We start from the raw sequence: 6,876 nt of genomic DNA on the forward strand, positions 1-6,876 counted from the left end.
GTTTATTCCCACTATCAGAAATTTTAAGTGTGCAGTAGAAACAGATTATTTGTGGCAGGACTATCAAATCACCTCACTATTCTAAGTTTTTCCTACAGCACTCAGTAGCACTTAATATTTGTACATATACAGATAATGGTTGGTGACTGGTTCATGCAGCCTTAATTCCACAAAGATAGAAATAAAAGGTCAACATGTTTCATACATCCAAACCATCCTTAATCATGGCAGAAAAACATAATTTTAAGTTCCCACTATGAATATTTGGTGAGATATCACAGCTGTGTATTTTCACAGCACAAAGAACGCATCTTACAGATCAGCAAATCACAGTGTGCTGACGCTTAGTGTTGTAGTTTTGAACAACACCATTCATTTTATCATATAATGTGTTGAAAAATGAGAAAAAATGCCAGGTTTGGGTTCCTTCATTTTACAGTGTGTATTGTGTTGTAAAAACAAACTGACAAAATGATTCAGAGTCAGTAGTACGATTACTGTGATACCAAACTTATAAGGTTTATATATATATATATATATATATATATATATATATATATATATATATATATATACAGTGTTTAGCATAGATCAGTACACCCAAATAGATTTGTCAGCAAACCTGTAGTTTCCTTTCAGAATCATCATTTTATATGGGATACCATACTACAAAATACTCTCGCAAATTTGAGCCATTGAATGCAAACAGGATTTGGTATTTTGCAGACCCCAAAAAAGTAATTTTCTTAACAAACTCATTCAAGATCATGTTTCAAAAATGAGAACATCCCAGTAACAGTCTTAAGAGAAAAGCTAAGTTTAGACAACAAAATTCTAATTAACAAGAACTGAACCACAGGTAAGTGTAATTATTCATTAAACAGATGTCCAGCAGACAGGTGTCTGTAAAAGGAAGTTACTTAATAAAGAAAACTCCTTCCCATTTCATGCTATCAGCAATGGCACCACATAGAAGGGAAATGTCACAAAACCTGAGAAAGAAAATAATTTCTTTGCAATAAATGTGAAGTCTACAAGAAGATCAGCAAAACTTTACTTATCAGTCAGAATACTGTAGCAAAAGTGATGCAAAACTATAACAAAGATGGAACTGCAACCATCTTACAGAGACGTCCAGGCCGACTATGGAAGTTAACACCTAAACAAAAGCGTCCTCTGATGAGAAGGGTAAGTGGCACCACATAGAAGAGAAATGTCACAAGACATTTCTGAGAAAGAAAATAATTTCTTTACAAAAAATGTGAAGTCTACAAGAAGATCAGCAGAGCTTTTCTTATCAGTCAGATGGAAGTTAACATCTAAACAAAAGCATCTTCTGATGAGAAGAAAATCGACAGGCAAATTCATTGCTATTAGCTGAAGAAGTAGAAAGCCAAACTAGGGTGAGTGTTTTCCATGACACGACACGGTGTACACTGCAAATGAATGGCATTCATGAGTGTCCTCCACAAAGGAAGCCTCTCTCCCTTAAAGCCCATGAACAATAAAAGTCCATCTACAATTTGCCAGGGTCCATGCTTAAAACTATGAGGACTACCGGGACTCTATACTGTGTATGTGCATCTTATGTGTATGTCCGTATTTTATGTTTGTGTGCACTATGTATATGCATACGTTAAAATGTGTATAGAGTATTAGCATGTGCAAATTTTATATGTGTGCCTAATATAAATATACATGGAAATGTATATGTAGGTGGTGCCTGATGGAGGGTGGGGGGCCCAGATCAGAAGTCCTGATTAAGGGCCCTTCACTGTCATTGTCTGCCCCTTATATAAACAGTAAAATCTCCTTTAATAACTGGACTTCCATTGGGGTGGACTTCTCATAGATGGCCAGTATGCATACTATATTGTGAATCTGGGCATCTCTCACAGAAAATCTGATCTGGATATGAGGGTGGTCTTCTATAAGCGGTGATGTTTTGGAGAGATTTAGGGAAAAGTCCCAATTCTTATCCATCGATCTGGTAATTTGAGTAAAATATTTGTGTTGATAACTGATCACAAAGTCACAAAATATGTAAGATTTGGCATAACCTGGTTCATTTTTCAAAAAGTTATGCTCAATTTTTTTAGCACCAAGTTTTGTTGCTTTTTTGTAGACTTACACTAACTTAGTATATTGTGTGAGAATTAAATGAATTATGAATTAGTTGGCGCATTTTACCACACTCTGGGGGTCCCTGACAGTCCTTCTTTACCGGCCCTGTAGTGATGCCAATGTAAACTTCCAAGTGACCGCGCAGTCAATCACTGTCACGAATGCAGGACAACCTATGATTAGCTAATTTTTGGGAAATCCTTATAACAAAAGGGGATTGAAAATATTTACAATTATTTTAAAAGCATTAAAAAAAAAACAGACCCAATACTTATAATTAGTTTGTTGAAAGTAGTCTAATTAAAGGGAGCTGAAAGGATTAGAGATTATGAACCCGATTCACCAGTGTTTTTGCCAGAAAACTGGCATAAAGCTCTTGAAAAGTTGCAAAGTTTTGTGACTTTTCCCATTTTCACATAATTTTAACTTCTTTAAAGCCCAAGACGTACTGATACGTATCTGCGCCCTGGGACTTAAGAGCCTGATACGTATTAGTACATCTTTGCGATCGCGCACACAGGCTGTGCGGGCGTGATCGCCGCCGGGTGTCAACTGATTGTCACAGCTGACACCTGGTGCTATGTGCTGGGAGAGGTCCCGCACATTAACCCCCGCAATGCTGTGATCGAAGTCGTTCGCAGCATTGCGGGGGCAAGGGGAGGTGATCGGGATAGTCACCTCTCCTGCCGGCGTCCAGCAATGTGTGCCGCGGCTTCCCGGATGTTGCCATGATGACCCGATTCACTGAGGGGTGCAGTTTTAAGAATGGTGTCACTTTTGGGTATTTTCTGTCATAAAGACCCCTCAAAGTGACTTCAAATGTGATGCGGTCCCTAATAAAATGGTTTTGTAAATTTTGTTGGAAAAATGAGAAATCGCTGGTCAATTTTAACCCTTATAGCTCCCTAATAAAAATAAATTTGGGTTCCAAAATTGTGCTGATGTAAAGTAGACATATGGGAAATGTTATTTATTAACTTTTTTTGTGTGACATATCTCTCCGATTTAAGGGCATAAAAATTCAAATTTTGAAAATTGCAAAATTTTCGCCAAATATCTGTTTTTTTCACAAATAAACACAAGTGATATCGAAGAAATTTTACCACAATCATAAAGTACAATATGTCATGAAAAAATATTCTCAGAACCAGGGGGATCCGTTGAAGCGTTCCAGAGTAATTACCTCATAAAGTGACAGTGGTCAGAATTGTAAAAATTGGCCTTCTCATTAACGTGCAAACCACTTTGGGTTGTAAAGGGGTTAAGGACTCTACCTGCATATACAGTCATGGCGGAAAGTGCTGGCACCCTTGAAATTGTTTCAGAAAATTACACATGTTTTATTACACGCATGTTTATTTCATTTGTGTTTATTGGAACAACACAAAAAAACTGAAAAAAAAAGGCAAATTGGACATAATTTCACACAAAACTCCAAAAATGGGCCGGAATACAGATATATATTTTTGATGGGACAACACTGAAGATGCGACACTTTGATACAATGTACAGTAGTCAGTGTACAGCTTGTTTAACTGTAAATTTGGTGTGCCTGCAAAATAACTCAACACACAGCCATTAATGTCTATACCGCTGGCAACAAAAGTGAGTACACCCCTAAGTGTGTTCTCAGCTGATGTTATTTGTTGGTTTTTCTTTGCATCCCGAACAATTTTCTTGGCAGTTGTGGCTGAAATTTTTGTTGGTCTACCTGACTGTGGTTTGGTTTTTACAGAGCATCTGATTTTCCATTTGTTAATCACAGTTTGAACACTGCAGACTGGCATTATCAATTCATGGGATATCTTTTTGTATCCCTTTCCTGTGTTATACTCTTTTTGCCTCCCTTTCCTGTGTTATACAGTTCAACTACCTTTTCCCGTAGATCCATTGATAATTCTTTTGCTTTCTCCATCTCAAAATCCAGAAACGTCAGTGGCTGGATCCCAGAAACTCACTCAGCTTTATGCACACACACTGATTACAAGCAAACAGTTCATAGGTGAGGATGTTACCTTTAGTAGCCACCCATTTGTGTCAAATTCTGTGCATGTTATCAGGCCAAAATCATCAGGGTATGTAAACTTTTTGATCAGGATTATTTGGATGTTTTTGGTTGTCATTAGTGATGAGCGAGCACTAAAATGCTCTAGTACTCGTTGCTCGGGTCGAGCAAATTGAAATACTCGGGTGCTCAACCCGAGCAATGAGCCCAATATAAGTCTAGGGGAAACTTGAGCATTTTTCAGGTGGCTCCCCACGGCGGTCTGCAGAGGGCCTAAAAATTGCCCAAATCGATCGGAACTGTGCTCAAATGACATGTGAACAGCATGGGGAAGACCCCTGGAAGCATTTCTGACTCCCAGATCACTGCTGTCAACAACGTTGTCAGAGTATTACGCCACTTTTACGACGTAAGGAACATCCTTTCCAGGGTGATGACTTGTATATAAGGCAAAATAAATAAACAAAAACAAAAATACTCCTACACACCTTGGGCTATGTTCACACGTAGCATTTTTGACACGTTTTGCACTTTTGCATTGCTTTCAACCAAGACAAATGCATTCACCAGGAAATGTCATTTTAACATTTTACAACCTTATCTGGCCATGTGGTGTGTGACACATCATCAGACACATGCATACAGTGCTGAAAAGACATGGGAACAGCAAGGGGAAGACCTCTGGAAACATCTCTGACTCCCAGGTCACTGCCTAAATGTGTGCCCATCATAAGTGATCCTTGGCACATGCGAAGATGCCTCCCGCCATGCACCTGTCGTTGCAGACTTGCAACAATCACCGTCCACGTCCTTGTCCCACTGCAGTGTTCAGTTGTCCCTACCCCATTCCTTGGAATGCAAGCACAAGAATGCCGGCAGCCACCCACCCACAGGCTGCAATACGATACTGCCAAATTTTTGACAGCTGCTTGCACTTGAAATGTGGCCTTTTAGGCTCGTGGAGGCGGAAGCTTTTCATAACCTCATGCCGGCGGCGGCCGGGTGTCCATACTCGGTCCCCAGCCGCCAGTATTTTTCCCGGTATCGCCTTCGCCTTCCACAAGCACGGGTCCCACAACATTACCCATGCCCTACCCAGTGCACTTACTAAGAAGGACTGCCTAACCACAAACACGTGGACAGGTGAATGTGGCCAGGGACGGTACGGAGCCAGTCCACAACTTTTTTTGATAAGAGTTGCATTTAGCTCAGTGAAAGGACTGGCATAGAGGGAAACCGTATCTACCCTGAGTGTCATTTCTCCCAGGAAGTCCTCTAAAGCTGCTTGCACTTGAAATGTGGCCTGAACATTACTGCTGGTACTTTTCTGTGGGAATTTTCTTGCCTCCTACCAGCCTGGAATATTTCCAGCAAACTATGGTACAACACCATGGTATTAGCACTGCCCCCAGTACCAGCAGCGAAGCCATCCTCAATTTCCTTCTCTGGAATTTTATTTGGTAGACTGAGTGGCTGCCAAAATACATTTTCTCACAAAGGAGCTGATGATAGAGTGGCAGTAGATTCAAGTTTCTCCAGCCTGTTAGATATTAGAGGGTGAACGGCAGCACATTGGATCAGTGGTTAGCACTGAAGTCTTGCAGCACTGGGATCCTGGGTTCAAATCCCAGCAAGGACAACATCTGCAAGAAATTTGTATGTTCTCCCCATGTTTGCATGTGTTTCCTCCTCAGTAAAAATAGAGTGTCCTGGAATCTTCCCACACACTTTTCTTAGCCAGGACTGCTTCTCGGCAGGGTTGGACAGTCCCACCAGAGAATTCTCTGGTGTGCCTTGGCTTCTACCTCAGGAGAGTTCATGATAGCGCTAACTTTGCAGCTGCTATGGGGCTCTTGAGCGAGTGAGAAAGGTTAGCCCTCAGAAACAAATCCTCTGGTGGGCACAATGTTTTTCAATCTGAAACAGCTTCTCAGTGGGAGTTGTATTTCACCACAGCCATATTCTTTAGCTCTGTGAAAGGACTGGCATATAGGGAAACCTTATCTACCCCGGTTGTCATTTCTCCGTCACCAGGTTCCGCCGATTGTAACACAAGACCATGCCTGCCTGTATGTTCAGCGGTGAGAGCCACAGATCAAGCTGCTGTGTTACAGCTTTCAACAACTATGCAGCGCTGGTCGGTTTGTCAATTAAGCATTAAGCATGTTATCTTCAGCACAGCCTGTTGCTGTTTGGCCAAGGCAGTGCTGCAGTGCTGTCAGCTTGTGACTGATGTGGTCATTTCGGAGATGGAGGAGGAGGTGCATGAGCTGAACAATGTGATTACATTGAGGTTAAATTGGTGATGCTGTTATTTATACTAAAGAAAGATCCTATTGTTATGTTTTTTTATGTTATTTTTTATGACAAATGCATTCACCGGGAAATGTCATTTTAACATTTTACAACCTCATCTGGCAATGTGGTGTCATCAGACACATCCTGTTTTATTTATGATGGAGGGACTCTGAAAGTCATAAAGCCTATTTTTATAGGAACATCAGACGGCCCTTACTATTCTTAAAAGGCCAGCAGTCGGCCCTAGCTATTGTTAGAGAGCCATCAGAGGGCTATGCTTTGTTGTTCCCATTATTAACAAGTGGGTCTCCTATACTGTTATTGCGCATCCAGTGACTGCAAGGGTTGTCAAAAATTTGGACGCAACCTAATACCCCTTTGAAGAGACATAGAGGAGGGTCTCAGTAAAAAAAATGTTCCCATTATAAAGGAGCGGGTCTTCTATAGTG

The sequence above is a fragment of the Phyllobates terribilis genome, unplaced genomic scaffold, assembly GCF_046119375.1.
Source record: "Phyllobates terribilis strain yellow unplaced genomic scaffold, ASM4611937v1 Scaffold_5__5_contigs__length_657084704, whole genome shotgun sequence".
NCBI classification, from domain to species: Eukaryota; Metazoa; Chordata; class Amphibia; order Anura; family Dendrobatidae; genus Phyllobates; species Phyllobates terribilis.